Below are 14,325 nucleotides of genomic sequence, written 5' to 3'. Positions count from 1 at the left end.
ATAATTTCAGGTGTTTCACACTCCACCTCCGCACCCTCTCGCTGACCTGATGTCCTAACGGATGTTTTATAAATATATTTTTCTCCAATAAAGAGCACGATTTCACAGCTTCAAAAAAGGGTGAGTGCCGCACTGTTTTCTTTTCTTGTTTCATCGAATTTACTGTGGATTGCTTATCAGTGCTGAGCACCATATACCCAGAACATGTGTGCCACCTGCGTATTTTTCGGATGTTCTTTAAGGAGTTAATGTCCATATTGATTTGTGCTTCTCTAGTGCCGTCCATTGCTCATTCTGTGTGTTAATTCCACATGTGTTAATTCATAATTTTGATGCCTTCAGTGTGAATGTACAATTTTCAGAGTCATGAAAATACAGAAAAATCTCTCAATGAGAAAGTGTGTCCAAACTTTTGGTCTGTACTGTAATATATATATATATATATATTTGTCTACGGGTCACTTCCGTCTGTCCTTCTGTCTGTCTGTCACGGATATTCATTGGTCGCGGCCCTGTCTGTCATGGAAATCCAAGTCGCTGATTGGTCGTAGCTGTTTTGCCGCGACCAATCAGCGACAGGCACAGTCCGGAAGAAAATGGCCGCTCCTTACTCCCCGCAGTCAGTGCCCGGCGCCCGCCTACTCCCCTCCAGTCACCGCTCACACAGGGTTAATGCCGGCGGTAACGGACCGCGTTATGCCGCGGGTAACGCACTCCATAACCGCCGCTATTAACCCTGTGTGTCCCCAACTTTTTACTATTGATGCTGCCTATGCTGCATCGATAGTAAAAAAATGTAACGTTAAAAATAATTTTAAAAAAACTGCTATTCTCACCCTCCGTAGTCCGCCGAGCCGCACTCGCCTGCCACCATCTTCCGTTCCCGGCGATGCATTGCGAAATTACCCAGAAGACATAGCAGTCTCGCGAGACCGCTAAGTCATCTGGGTAATTTCGCAATGCATCCTGTGAATGGAAGATGGCGGCAGCTGTGCGCGTATTGCCGGAGCTTCGCTGGATCCCAGGGGTGAGTATATAACTATTTTTTATTTTAATTATTTTTTTAACAGGGATATGGTGCCCACACTGCTGTATACTACGTGGGCTGTGTTAGATACAGCGTGGCTGCTATATACTACATAGGCAGTGTTATATACTACGTGGGCAGTGTTATATACTACATGGCTGTGCTATATACTACGTGGGCTATGTTCTATACTGCATGGGCAGTGTTACATACTACGTGGCTGCTATATACTGCGTGGGCTGTGCTATATATTACATGGCCAGTGTTATATACTGCGTGGCCTGTGTTATATACTGCGTGGCTGTATTATATACTGCGTGGCCACTGTTATATATTGCCTGGCCTGTATTAACGAATTGGGTATTCTACAATATGTATGTATATAGCAGCCACATAGTATATAGCACAGGCCACGTAGTATTTGTCTGCTATATACTACATGGCTCCCATATACTACGTGGCCTGTGCTATATACTATGTGGCTGCTATATACATACATAAATACATGTTCTAGAATACCCGATGCGTTAGAATCGGGCCACCATCTAAAATATAAATAAATATATATATATATATATATATATATATATATATATATATATATATATATATATATATATATATATATATATATATATATATATATATATATATATATACACACATACACGCCTGCTTTTTTTTGCACGCCTGCTTTTTTTTGCAGCCATGTATCTGAATACCGGTAGTTTTATTTTTGAATGGCGCAGTTGAATCGGAAACAAATCTATTAAGTGTGGACATACACCTAGCCTGGAATCACAGGCTTTTTGTTTTAAACCTGACGCGGATATAAAAAAAATTAAATGGGAAATATGAATGTAAGGACTTTGCACTTCTTCCTATTGCATCCATTTCTGGCTATGGCTCCCAAAAAATAACGGAGTAGAAATTGCATCTGAAACGTCATAGAAAGCGGTGTGTGTTATCATCTCAGGCTGTCATTTTCTTTCTTCACTTTTTTTGTGGTTTCCAGTGCATTTGGTCATTGCTGCAGAAAGTCCCTAGATTTAAAGGTAAGGCTTCTTTCACACTAGCGTCGGGCTCGGCCCGTCGCAGTGCATCGGGGCGAGGTTACCGACGCTAGCGCTGTAAGCGCCGCACAACGGGTGCAGCGGATGCAGATTTTCATCGCATCCGCTGCCCCATTGTGAGGTGCGGGGAGGTGGGGGAGGAGTTCCGGCCGCGCATGCGTGGTCGGAAAAAGCAGTCCGTCGGCAGCAAAAAACGTTACATGTAGCGTTTTTGTGCCGACGGTCCGCCAAAGCACGACGCATCCGTCGCACGACGGATGCGACGTGTGGCAATCCATCGCAATGCGTCGTCAATACAAGTATATGGGGAAAAAACGCATCCTGCAAGCACTTTTGCAGGATGCGTTTTTTTCTGCAAAACGACGCATTGTGACGGATTTAAAAAAACGCTAGTGTGAAAGTAGCCTAAGTAGCCATTCTGGCAGGCAGAGATGTGCACCTGTGCATCAGCTGCCCTGTACGAGTGGTCCTATAAGTCTGCACCTGAATCTGATCAAAGGAGATAATCCTGGACTCCAGAGAAGTGGTGCAGCTGTTACACAATTCACCAGCGAGGTCTCCAGACATCTGACCTTCACAACAAGGGAGTGCTGGAATCTAACTGGCAGCTGACTGGGAGAAAGCAAACATACGGACGGATGGTCTACTAGCACTGGATCATGGACATTCTGAATGTACAGAGCTTTCTCCTTAGCCTGTAGACGCATTCATTTGGCTCTGCTACATGTGCACCACATTACACAGCGCTCCCAATTCACATATGATTAAAAAATATACACGGGAGCAGCATGGTGGCTCAGTGGTTAGCACTGTTGCTTTGCAGCGCTGAAGTCCTGTGTTATCCCCTTCATGACCTTGGGATTTTCCGTTTTCCGTGTTCGTTTTTCGCTCCCCCTCCGTCCCAGAGCCATAACTTTTCTTTATTTTTCCATCAATTTGGCCATGTGAGGGCTTATTTTTTGCGGGATAAGTTGTACTTTTGTAAAAAATAGAAAAAAGTAGGCGCGCACTTACCCTGTTGCGGTGAATATCACTTTATTTGGACATAATGACAAACGAAAAGCAGGGAGGGATAGAGTCAGCTACGGACAACGGCCGTTTCGTGCTCCACGGCACTTCTACGGGTTGAGGACCCGTAGAAGTGCCGTGGAGCACGAAACGGCCGTTGTCCGTAGCGGACTCTATCCCTCCCTGCTTTTCGTTTGTCATTATGTCCAAATAAAGTGATATTCACCGCAACAGGGTAAGTGCGCGCCTACTTTTTTCTATTTTTTACATTGGATTCTACATGTATCTTCTGGCAGCAGCACCCCTGTGTTTAAGGTGTGGAGGATATATACAGCCGATACCACTTTCTTTGGTGCCAGGCCGATGGTGCCACATGGTCGTTGGGTTTGACATATGGGCAGTGCGGATGTGTGTTTCTCTTTTTCTTGGACTAATTTGTACTTTTGAACGACATCATTGGTTTTACGATGTTGTGTACTAGAAAACGGGAAAAAAATTCCAAGTGCGGTGAAATTGCCAAAAAAAAAAGTGCAATCCCACACTTGTTTTTTGTTTGGCTTTTTTACTAGGATCACTAAATGCTTAAACTGACCTGCCATTATGATTCTACAGGTCTTTACAAGTTCATAGACACCAAACATGTCTAGGTTCTCTTTTATCTAAGTGGTGAAAAAAAAATCCAAACTGTGCTAAAAAAAAAAAAAAAAAAAATTGCGCCATTTTCCGATACCCGTAGCGTCTCACTTTTTCTCGTGATCTGGGGTCGGACGAGGGCTTATTTTTTGCGTTCCAAGTTGACTGACGTTTTTATTGATACCACTTTTGTGCAGATACGTTCTTTTGATCGCCCGTTATTGCATTTTCATGCAATTTCGCGGCGACCAGAAAAAACGTAATTCTGGCATTTCTAATTTTTTTTCTCATTTGGCTGTTTAGCGATCAGGTTAATTCCTTTTTTTTTAATTGATAGGGCGATCCTGAACGCGGCGATACTAAATATGTGTCGGTTTTATTTCTTTATTTTGAATGGGGCGTAAGTGATTTAAACTTTTATATCTTTTTTTTCATTTTTTTCACTTTTTTAAAAAAAGACTTTTGCTATGCTTCAATAGCCTACATGGGAGGCTAGAAGCTGGCACAAGTTGATCGGCTCAACTACATAGCAGCGATCATCTGATGAAGCTGAATTCCTACATTGCTATGAGCGCCGACCACAGGGTTACTATGCAGATGCATCGCTGACCCCCGATCATGTGACGGGGGTCGGTGATGCGCTCATTTCCGGCCCGATGGCTGGAGGCACCGGTTAAATACCGCTGTCAGAATTTGACAGCAGTATTTAACTAGTTAATAGCGGCGGGTGGATCGCGATTCCACCCGTCGCTATTGCGGGCACATGTCAGCTGTACATAACAGCTGACATGTCCCTACTTTGATGCGGGCTCACCGCCGGAGCACACATCAAAGCGGGAGATCTGACCTCGGACGTACTATCCCGTCCGAGGTCAGAAAGGGGTTAAAATCTCAGCAAGGACATCTACAAGGAGTCTTTGTGTGGGTTTCCTCCAGGTACTCCGGTTTCCGCCCACACTCCAAAACCATACTGATAGGGAATTTAGACTGTGAGCCCCAATGGGGACAGTGATAATTAGTGATGAGTGAACGTGCTCGGATAAGGCGTTATTGGAGCATGCTCGTGTGCGAACCTAGTGTGTTTGGCATGCTCAGAAAATATGTTGAAGTCGCTGCAGCTGTTCGACAGCCACATCACATGCCGGGACTGTCTGTATGTTAGGCAATCCCTGCGTGTGTTGTGGCAGTCGATCAGCAGTGATACATGAAGGTGCGGGGAATCGAACATATTATTTGAGCGCTCTGAAGTCACTCGGTTAGCACACGAGCATGGAGGATAACACCTTATCCGAGCATGTTCGCTTATCGCTAATAATAATGTATGTAAAGCGCCGTGGAAATAAGGGAGTAAAATAAAGGAAAAGGCAACTATCTGGAAATATACAGTATACTAATAGCATCCTACATGAAAGGATCTACCGTATGTACGATGGTAATGGTTAATCATTGGAGAGATTAGCCAAGATGCACTCTGCCAACCTTTTCACCTCCTGCTGAGCCGACATATGAAAGTCAGCAGGTTGTCAGCACCAGAGCCACAGAGAACGCCACACCGCAGCCTCCACTGCAATCATTTCCATCAGTATTGCTTCACATCTTCCTATAAAGTGCAGCCATGCTGGAAAACACTGACACTGACATACTGCTGCCCATCACCAAACCAGCCAGCATGTCTAATAGCCCTCTATACATGTTCCACCAGGGTGTGCCACTCGCTACTGACAGTGTGCCAGCCACAGACACACTGCTTGCCCATTAACCCTTGCAGCATGCTGGCCAAACATGTCTATACATAAATGAGCGTGTGCGTGTCAGCGGCACAGACACCCTTTCTCTCTGTGGTGTACAAGTGGAATGTGACTTCAAAGCAGTAAAAAAAAAAAGTACAGTAAGTACAGTAAGTAAGCCCTTCAAGTTTCCAGCTATGTACAGCTCATGTACAAATGCTGCAAACGTCTCGGTTCTTCAGGCTGCACTCAATACAGTTATTTCCATTTGGAAGAGGAGATTGCTTTGAAGTCACAGAAAGAAGAAAAAAAAGAAAAAAACAGCTTGGAATATGCAGAATTGTACCCAAAAGTTCTCTGCGCATCGCCTGATTCACTACGGGTGACTGCTTGTTATAGCCCCACCAAGCTTTCATGCCACAATGTGCCAGGATGGTAATATCCACCATATATCTCTCTATAGGAGGACGGCACAAGTGACTGGGACTTTTACATAAAATATCTGTCTTCCAGTATGTCCCGAGATGCAAGATAAAAAAAAAATTGGTAAAACACGCCAGAATTCAAAACAAGGCTAAAATAGAAAGCAAATTATATATTCTCTATTTAAGCGTACTTTCAGGCCGGTGGTCTGTTGGGGAATTATTAGAGCTAAAGGGCTATTCTGCTACAGTATAGGTGATAACATGTAGATCGGTGGTTTTTAGTGATGAGCGAATGTACTCGTTGCTCAGATTTTCCAGAGCACGCTCGGGTGACCTCCGAGTATTTGTTAGTGTTCGGAGATTTCGTTTTCATCACGGCAGCTGAATGATTTACAGCTATCAGCCAGGCGGAGTACATGTGGGGGTTGCCTGGTTGCTAGGGAACCCCCACATGTAATCAAGCTGGCTAATAGCTGTAAATCATTCAGCTGCCGTGATGAAAACTTAATCTCCGAGCAGTCATAAATACTCGGAGACCACCCGAGCGTTCTCTGGAAAACCTGAACAACAAGTACACAAGCTCATCACTAGTGGTATTCGGACTATGGAGACCACCACCGATTGCCAGAACAGGGCACTTTTATGCTGTAGAGAATGGAGCACGGTGTGCACACACGACTGCAGGAGAAGAGCACTGCTGCGGTGCCATAGGGAAAGGATGCACACTGCTGCTACATTGTGACAGACAGAAAAGTCAGGCCCCCCACCCATACAGAACTTAGAACCAATTAGTGGTCATTTCTTCCTAACGGAATACCTCCCCCCCCCTTTTTTTTTAATCAACTTTATTGAAACCAATGTAATAATTTACAGCAGAACAGTGTGCAATGATTAGAACCTTATATAATCCAAGTAAATGAGTAGAAAGGATGGAAATAAAGCAATATTCATACACGTTTCAGACCAAAAACCCCATTTCGCTTTTGAGGTGTGCAATGAGACATCGACAAGCAAAATTAAGAAAGGCTAAAACCTTAGGATAAGGTATCGGGTATTGCATATTCCCAGCTACGACAGGAATTAGAAACTTCTCATAGCACCAGCAGAATGAAGACAACATCACTTGCCATAGCCTCCGGAACTACAGCTGGGCATCTAATCCAGTCACCCCATTGTTTTCCAAACTTGGCGATTGCACCCCTGTAGATATACTGTAGACCTTTTAAAATCGTATTGTTCACGCCCTGAACCACTTCCTCTACTGAGGAAGGACATTGCTAATGCTTGGCAATACACTTTCTTCTTTTGATACAATATTTTGGCAAAGGTCAACTGCGCTTGGCAAGAACCGCCCGTGTCCATCACCAAATCTAACATAGGATTTTGCACTAAGAGGCATTCTAATGTTATAAGCCTCAATCACCAACCAACCAAAACATTCCCACAGCCCGACTAGAGGAGAGCATGACCAACTCATATGTATTAAGTCTGCACCCTTCTCTCTACAACGTGTCATTAGTTCGAAAGCCTATTCTATAGAATACTTTTGGAGTTTTGTAGACTCTGTGTGAAAAACAGTTTTGCGCCGTATTGAGACCAGTCCTGTCGATTCTAGCACATCCTCCCACTCCTCAGTGGAGATATCACCCACGCCTCTCCCATCTAGCCCTGACCAATGCCATTGGATCTCCCCAGAATAGCCCTTTAATAGAGAACCAACCATTCAAGACTGTAAGAAGAGCAAAGAGGGCAGTCAAGATGTACAAGGTGGACAACCCTTTTAAACAACATGGTGGCACCTCCATGAAGTTCAGTCTGACGTGCAAAAGAGACAGTGTGTATGTGGGACACAAAGTGAGGTCACGTTTGTAAAAGGGGCTGACCACTCTGTAAATAGCTCATTGTTGAGAAATCCGAAAATATAGGGATCGTTCAAAGTGTAGTCACTGTTCTGCTTCCCTGCAGCGCCCCCAGAGGGGGAGGTAAAACACTGCATCGATTTGATGGGATCCATAAACCGCCCGACAGATGCATCTATCTCTCCGATCCTCTCTGCTCGGACTACAACCAACATATTTGTGTCTCACTGCAAGAAGAATATTCTACAGCAGAACATGCCGTCTGAGGAAGGAAGAAGCCATCTACCCAGACAGACCGTCATGTACCAGTATTAATTAGAAACATTTTACTGTATAATTTAGGGAAATTAGAAAATACGAAGGGGCTTTCAAGGGGGTCTAGAGATTCTGTTCTTATTTGCCACAGTGTATCTCCAGCACATGGAGGCTCCTGTCTCAGCAGAAAGAAACTAATGGGGGACACTTACCACCATGCTGAAATAATGCTGGGCGGCACTGAGTGCTTTATGCTCTTGTATGACTTTTACCAATTTATCAAGCGCAAGCATCGCTGTACAAATGGATCAATGGGAATATGCTGGTCTCAATGGTCTTCAGATTACAGCGCAGCTCCTCTGGTAAAACACTACCCAGGCTTCTTTTCGGTGATCCTTTGTGGGTGTCCGTTTCCAGACGGCCATTCTGTATACAAGCAGGACTGATCTTACCATTGCCAGCACGATCGGGGGATTTAGAAGAGTTTGCTTTGTTATTCTTTGAATATATGTCAGTATATACGGTAGATAGAGGAGATTCTTCCTATATAGCGACAGATGGGATCCCCCCAAATAAAACACAAATATGAGCCTTTGTATAGGAAAGGCACTACTATTCCCATTACACTAGGAATCAGAATGCACTGACATTACTTCACACTAAAGACTAAATGCAAGAAGATCGTCTATATATAGAGAATAAACTCCGCTCTACAGCAACGTGTTGCATTAGAAAATCACATCTGGTTACCAATGGGAATGCTATGCGACCATCACAAAAATCTTGGTGGTCATTTTTTTGATGGATCCGTTTTCCATGCCTAAAAATGGGAGTCTCCCAAATATGATTGGCTACTGGAAAATAGGGAAACCAATATATTGACTAGCTTGCTGTCTTCAGGCTGGCAGGGGTCTTGCTGGCACATATGGGGGTGATGCCCCAGGCCAGGTTTATATAGATTTGGGGCCTGTCTGGCCAATTGGCTACAAATTCCTGATTCTGAACATGCGCAGTGTAAAAAAACGGATTCCAGCACTGGATTCCGTCATATGATGTGCCACGACGGATCCTGCGTCCATAGGCTTCCATTCTAGTCAACAACGTATGCCGCAGGATCTGTGGCTACACGTTTTCCCGACACAGACAAAAAACGCTACATTGAACGTTTTTTCCTGACCACAGTCTGCCAAAACACGACGGATCTAATACAAATCTACGGGAAAAAAAACGGATCCTGCGGGCACATTTGCAGGATCCGTTTTTTTCCCAAAACTACGCATTGCAACAGATCTGAAAAGACGGAAGTGTGAAAGAGGCCAAAGTTCCCTTAATCATGACATGCATGGAGCTTAGTCTCCAGAAACGTGTTGAGATTCACACCCACATGGTTTGTGCTGAAGTTTGTATCCTCTATGCTACAAGTTTGTGAATAAAGAAACTTTATCTTCACGGATTCGGTGGAGCTGGACATTTTTATTTTTTTGGACTTTACACGTTTGGACACATTGGGTCCGTGCTCCCGAAGTTCAACTAATGCATCACGGGTGAGCTGGTTTATTTCTCTTTTACTAAAACTTTTGGCTTAAAGAGTTTGGCCACTACTTTTTTATTGATTTATCTATCTTTAGGCTATGCCATCAATACCTGGTTGGAGGAGGTGCGACACCCGGCACCCTCGGGTGTAAGGCTAAGTGCCCACGATCTGGAAGTGGCAGAATTTTGGATGCAGCGCATGTTCACTGCCTCCAAAGAGCTGCTGGCTATTGATTACAGGTGAATCTGAAAGAGTTCACTGAACCGTGCGGATTCACCGCATCCAATACATTGTACGGGTGAAAGCGGACATGCTGCGGTCTGGAGAGAAGTGCCTCATGTCCTTCTCTACAAGTGATTCATGGGCGTCTCTGGGCGCATTATGGGCATGGGATTTCTTGAAATCCCATCCACTATGATGCAACAGCTGGTCGGTGCAGGTTGGACGCTGCACAAGTACGCAGCATTTACTGATCATGAGCACGTACCCCAACAGCTGATTGCACCTCCCCCGATCAGATATCGATGGCCTAGCCGGAGGATCACTAAAAGGTTTGACCACTACTTTCTTATGGATTTTGGGGAGATTTATCATACTTGGTCAAACACATTACAAGAAAACACTAAAGAACACCAGTGACAAATGATGAGTGCTACAGTTAATAATGTCCATCTCAATTCATACAGAAAATAACACAGGAAATATGGAGGGTTCTGGATCTACATGTAGGTATCAAAAGAGGCATCAGTAAGGAGAGTTTTTCTCTGGACGCAGAAAGCATTTGCCAGGCAGACAAGCCTGAAGCTAAACACTCAAGTCTTTAATCTCTGTAAAACTGCTTGAGGAGCTTGGACTAGATGACACTGTGAAAGAATCACACATCTCACTGATCCGTCCAAGGACAACTTGTGTGCACTTTGTATGGTCAAGACGGCACCCCGGCCTCTCCCATCCCGCAAGCGGGAAATAAATGAGCGTCTCAAAGACATCTCTGTATGAGTAATCTCCGTGTCAGGTTTCAAAACAGATCCAGTCACACTTCCACTACATTTGCTGTAAAGTGCAGGGTTTACAGAAAAGTCCTGCCAACACGCTGCTCGCTTCAAAGCCACAGAATGGTTTGTTAGCTTATTAAATTCAGACAGAGAAAATAGCAGACCTTAAAACTACACATTCCACTTAAGGCTGTCAGACATCAAACACAAGCGGGCTATTCCGGACTTGCTAGCTGAATACGTTTAAGGATCTGACTGTCTACGGTGCGCGCCGGCAGATATCTTCTCCTATCACATCTAATGTGTTCTGCTCCAAGCCATACAGTAAAGCTATGCAATAATCGGAGAGAAATATTAATTTGGAAGTCCAGGCACTCACATCAGCATTCTACAGTTCTCCTTTTCACAAAACGTTAATTCTCATATCCTAGAGTCATCCTAGTCACAAATGCAGGAACTATGTTCTAAAATATACGGTACATAAAATAAAATAAATGACTCCGCAGAAGAAACCGTGAATATTACCCAAGGCTTATTCACAAAAGTACCGTAAGTGTATATTCTTAAACAACTATTCAGAACCGTAGTGGGGAAAAGGGAAGGTATTTCAGTCATCTAATGTCTTCCCACAGCACAGAGAGTACAGAAGGAGACCACCAGATCATCACCAGATCACCACGAGACGTGGGACCAACAGAAGCAAGACAGGTGGGAAGAGAGGGGGCATTTGAAAGTGGGGAAAATAGTTTGTTTTCCAGTGAGGGGGTTGTGCTAGAAATCTTACACCTGCTGATGTGTATCACATCTGTGCTCAGTGCAGATGTCACTTCCTTTACCCCCACGTAGGAAATTATAGGTTTAGATGCATTGTTCTACGGTGCTGTAGTCTTTACAATCATACAATTGTAGTTAGAGGCTTGTTACTAGACGACAGTGGACCGGACTCTAGGGACGGATTTCTTTTAGTGAAAAGTTGTATCGTCTGTCAATAATAGCTCTGGAGCAGGTTTTCTACAACTCTGCGTTGTACCTCTTATTCATCTGGGCAGTACCTTTACCCTTGTAAAAGGGGGGTGTCCCTATGCTGCGTGACCCAGCCTGCACTGATTGGACGGTGTGAGCATGTAGGGACACACCTTCACCTTCAACTGGTAACACCCAGTTGTCAATTTATGAAAAACATGTTCTAGCATTAATTACAGAAGAATTGCACAATACAGATTTCTAGAATTATGTCATGGAGATATAATTATTTACTTAATGATGCATTTCAGGAGAATGCCTTTTTATTTTTTACTTTTTTATTATGGGTTTAACCCCGAAGCCTGTTTTCACCTTCCTGACCAGGCCTATTTTTTCCAATTCTGAGCACTGTCACTTTATGAGATCAAAATGCTGGAATGCTTCAATGGATCCCGGTGATTCTGATAATGTTTTTTTGTGACATTGTACTTCATGATAATGGTAATTTTTCTTTGATAGGACTTACATTTATTTGAAGAAGAAAAAAAATCAGAAATTTGGCAAAAATGTAGCAATTTTCAAACTTAATTTTTATGCCCTTAAAAATCAGAGAACCGTGTCACACAACATAATTAATAAATAACAGTTCCCACAGGTCTACTTTACATCAGCAAAATTTTTGAAACATTTTTTTTTTTTGTTAGGAAGTTAGAAGAGAAAGTTGACCAGCGATTTTTTATTTTTTCAACAAAATTTACAAATCCATTTTTTTAGGGACCACATCACATTTGAAGTGACTTTGAGGTGTATTGACTGAAAATACCAAAAGTGACACCGTTCTAATAACTGCACGGCTCAAGATGCTCAAAATCACATTCTAGAAGTTTAGGTGCATCGCAGGAATTGTGGAAAGAAAAAATGAACATTTAACTTTTTTCACAAAAAATTTCCTATAGACCTATATTTTTTTTTTTTAACTTTCACAAGGGTAACAGGAGATAGTGGACCATACAATTTGCTGAGCAAATTCTCCTGAGCATGTCGATACCCAATATGTGGAGGAAAACTACTGTTTGTTACGGCAGGGCTTGGAAGGGAAGGAGCGCCATTTGACCTTTTGAAAGCAAAATTTGCTGGAATAGCCCCTGATGTGCCTAAACAATGGAAACCCCCACAAGTGACACCATTTTGGAAACTAGACCCCTCAGGGAACTTATCTAGATTTGTAGTGATCATCTTGTACCCCCAGGTACTGCACAGACATTTATAACGTTAAGCCGTGAAAATAAAATTATTATATATGTATTTCCCACAAAAATGTTTTTTTAGCCCAAAATTTTGTATTTTCACAAGGGCAACAGTAGAAAATGGATTCCACAATTTGTTGTGCAATTTTGTCCTGAGTACACTAATAACCCCATATGTGGTTGAAAACTTTTCAGCCACAGTGCAAAGCTCAGAAGGGAAGAAGCGCCATATTGGAGTACAGATTTGCTGGACTGGTTTGACTGTGCCATGTCACACTGGTAGAGACCCTGAGGTGCCACACCAGCAGCACCCCTTTATAAATTACGGTACATCATTTTACAAACCATGTAGAATAAATATCAATTGCACACTCCTTTTGAATGCAAACAAGATTTCTTTTATTAAAGGTCAAAAATAAGAGCAACCTTTGAACCTCAACGTGTTTCAGCCAACTCGGCCTTTTTCAAAGGTTGCTCTTATTTTTGAGGAGTGTGCAATTGATATTTATTCTACATGGTCTACGAGGGATTTCACCAATCCCCTCAATTGGCACCTCCACTAGTGAAACTCAGAGTGCACGCCAATATCTATTAATCATCATTTTACAAACTACACCTCGTAATGAATTCATCTAGCACACATCTTAGCTACACAGCCAGACTTGGGAGGAACGGTGCGCTATTTGCTTTGTGGAGCGCAGATTTTTCTAGAATAGTTTGCTGACTCCATGCTAAAAAAGCAGAATCCCCCCTCAAGTGACCCCATTTTGGAAATTATACCCCTTTGGAAATGTATCTACAAGTGTTGTGACGATTTTGACTCCATGGGCATTTTCCAGAAACAAGCAGCAGTGGATGTTGCTGAGTGAAAATTGTTAATCTGCTATTGTAGTGACCGTACACTGCCGTGCTTAGTATGTTGTAGTCACCAGTACATTATGCCCAGCCCGTGCTTCTGGAGACACGCACCTGTAAATTAGGCGGGCTCTCATCACTACAGAAATCCCAAATATGTGGACGCTAAATGTAGTTTAAAAATGCATACGTGCTCAGAAGGGAGAGTGGGTATTTGGATTTTGGAGTGCAGAATTCACTGGACTTCTTTTAGGGGGTGAGGTGCCATAGCGCCTTTCCAAACCCTTTGTGCTACTAGTAACGTGGAAGCCCCCTATAATAACAGATGACAGACCTGAGTGGGGACTTGCTTTTTTTGTGGATTGAGTTGAAGCTGAAATTGGGAACATTTACATAACATTTAGGATCACAATTATTTGGCGCTCTACGCTAATCACTTACTTTGGGGTTTCCATCTAAATCTGAGTGATGTGACAGATGAAACCCCCGAGGGATCCATTCAATATATAATGAGGCAGCAGAGTTATTCTGGACTCAGTCTGGCCTCTGTTCAACTGTGTCATTTTCAGAAGTGCCCAAAACTGTGGTCGAAGGCACTTTTATGCTAGCCTAAAAAGACGGACACCGCCGCATCACAGGCCCTATGGCCTTCACAGTGCCTTCATCTGCCTCATTAGAGTTAACGTCAGGTGTTCCATCTGAATCACGTATTTCAGAAAATTAC

The 14,325-nt window shown here is 43.3% G+C and overlaps 1 protein-coding gene across 8 annotated transcripts in view; it reads right to left on the bottom strand.

Moving 5' to 3' along the window:
* MEF2A (myocyte enhancer factor 2A) overlaps positions 1-14,325 on the bottom strand; it is a 205,963-nt gene that overhangs the window by 131,491 nt on the left and 60,147 nt on the right. The window lies entirely within an intron of this gene.

The sequence above is a fragment of the Ranitomeya imitator genome, chromosome 4 (genome assembly GCF_032444005.1).
Source record: "Ranitomeya imitator isolate aRanImi1 chromosome 4, aRanImi1.pri, whole genome shotgun sequence".
NCBI lineage: Eukaryota > Metazoa > Chordata > Amphibia > Anura > Dendrobatidae > Ranitomeya > Ranitomeya imitator.
This window is presented reverse-complemented; position numbering and strand designations above follow the sequence as displayed.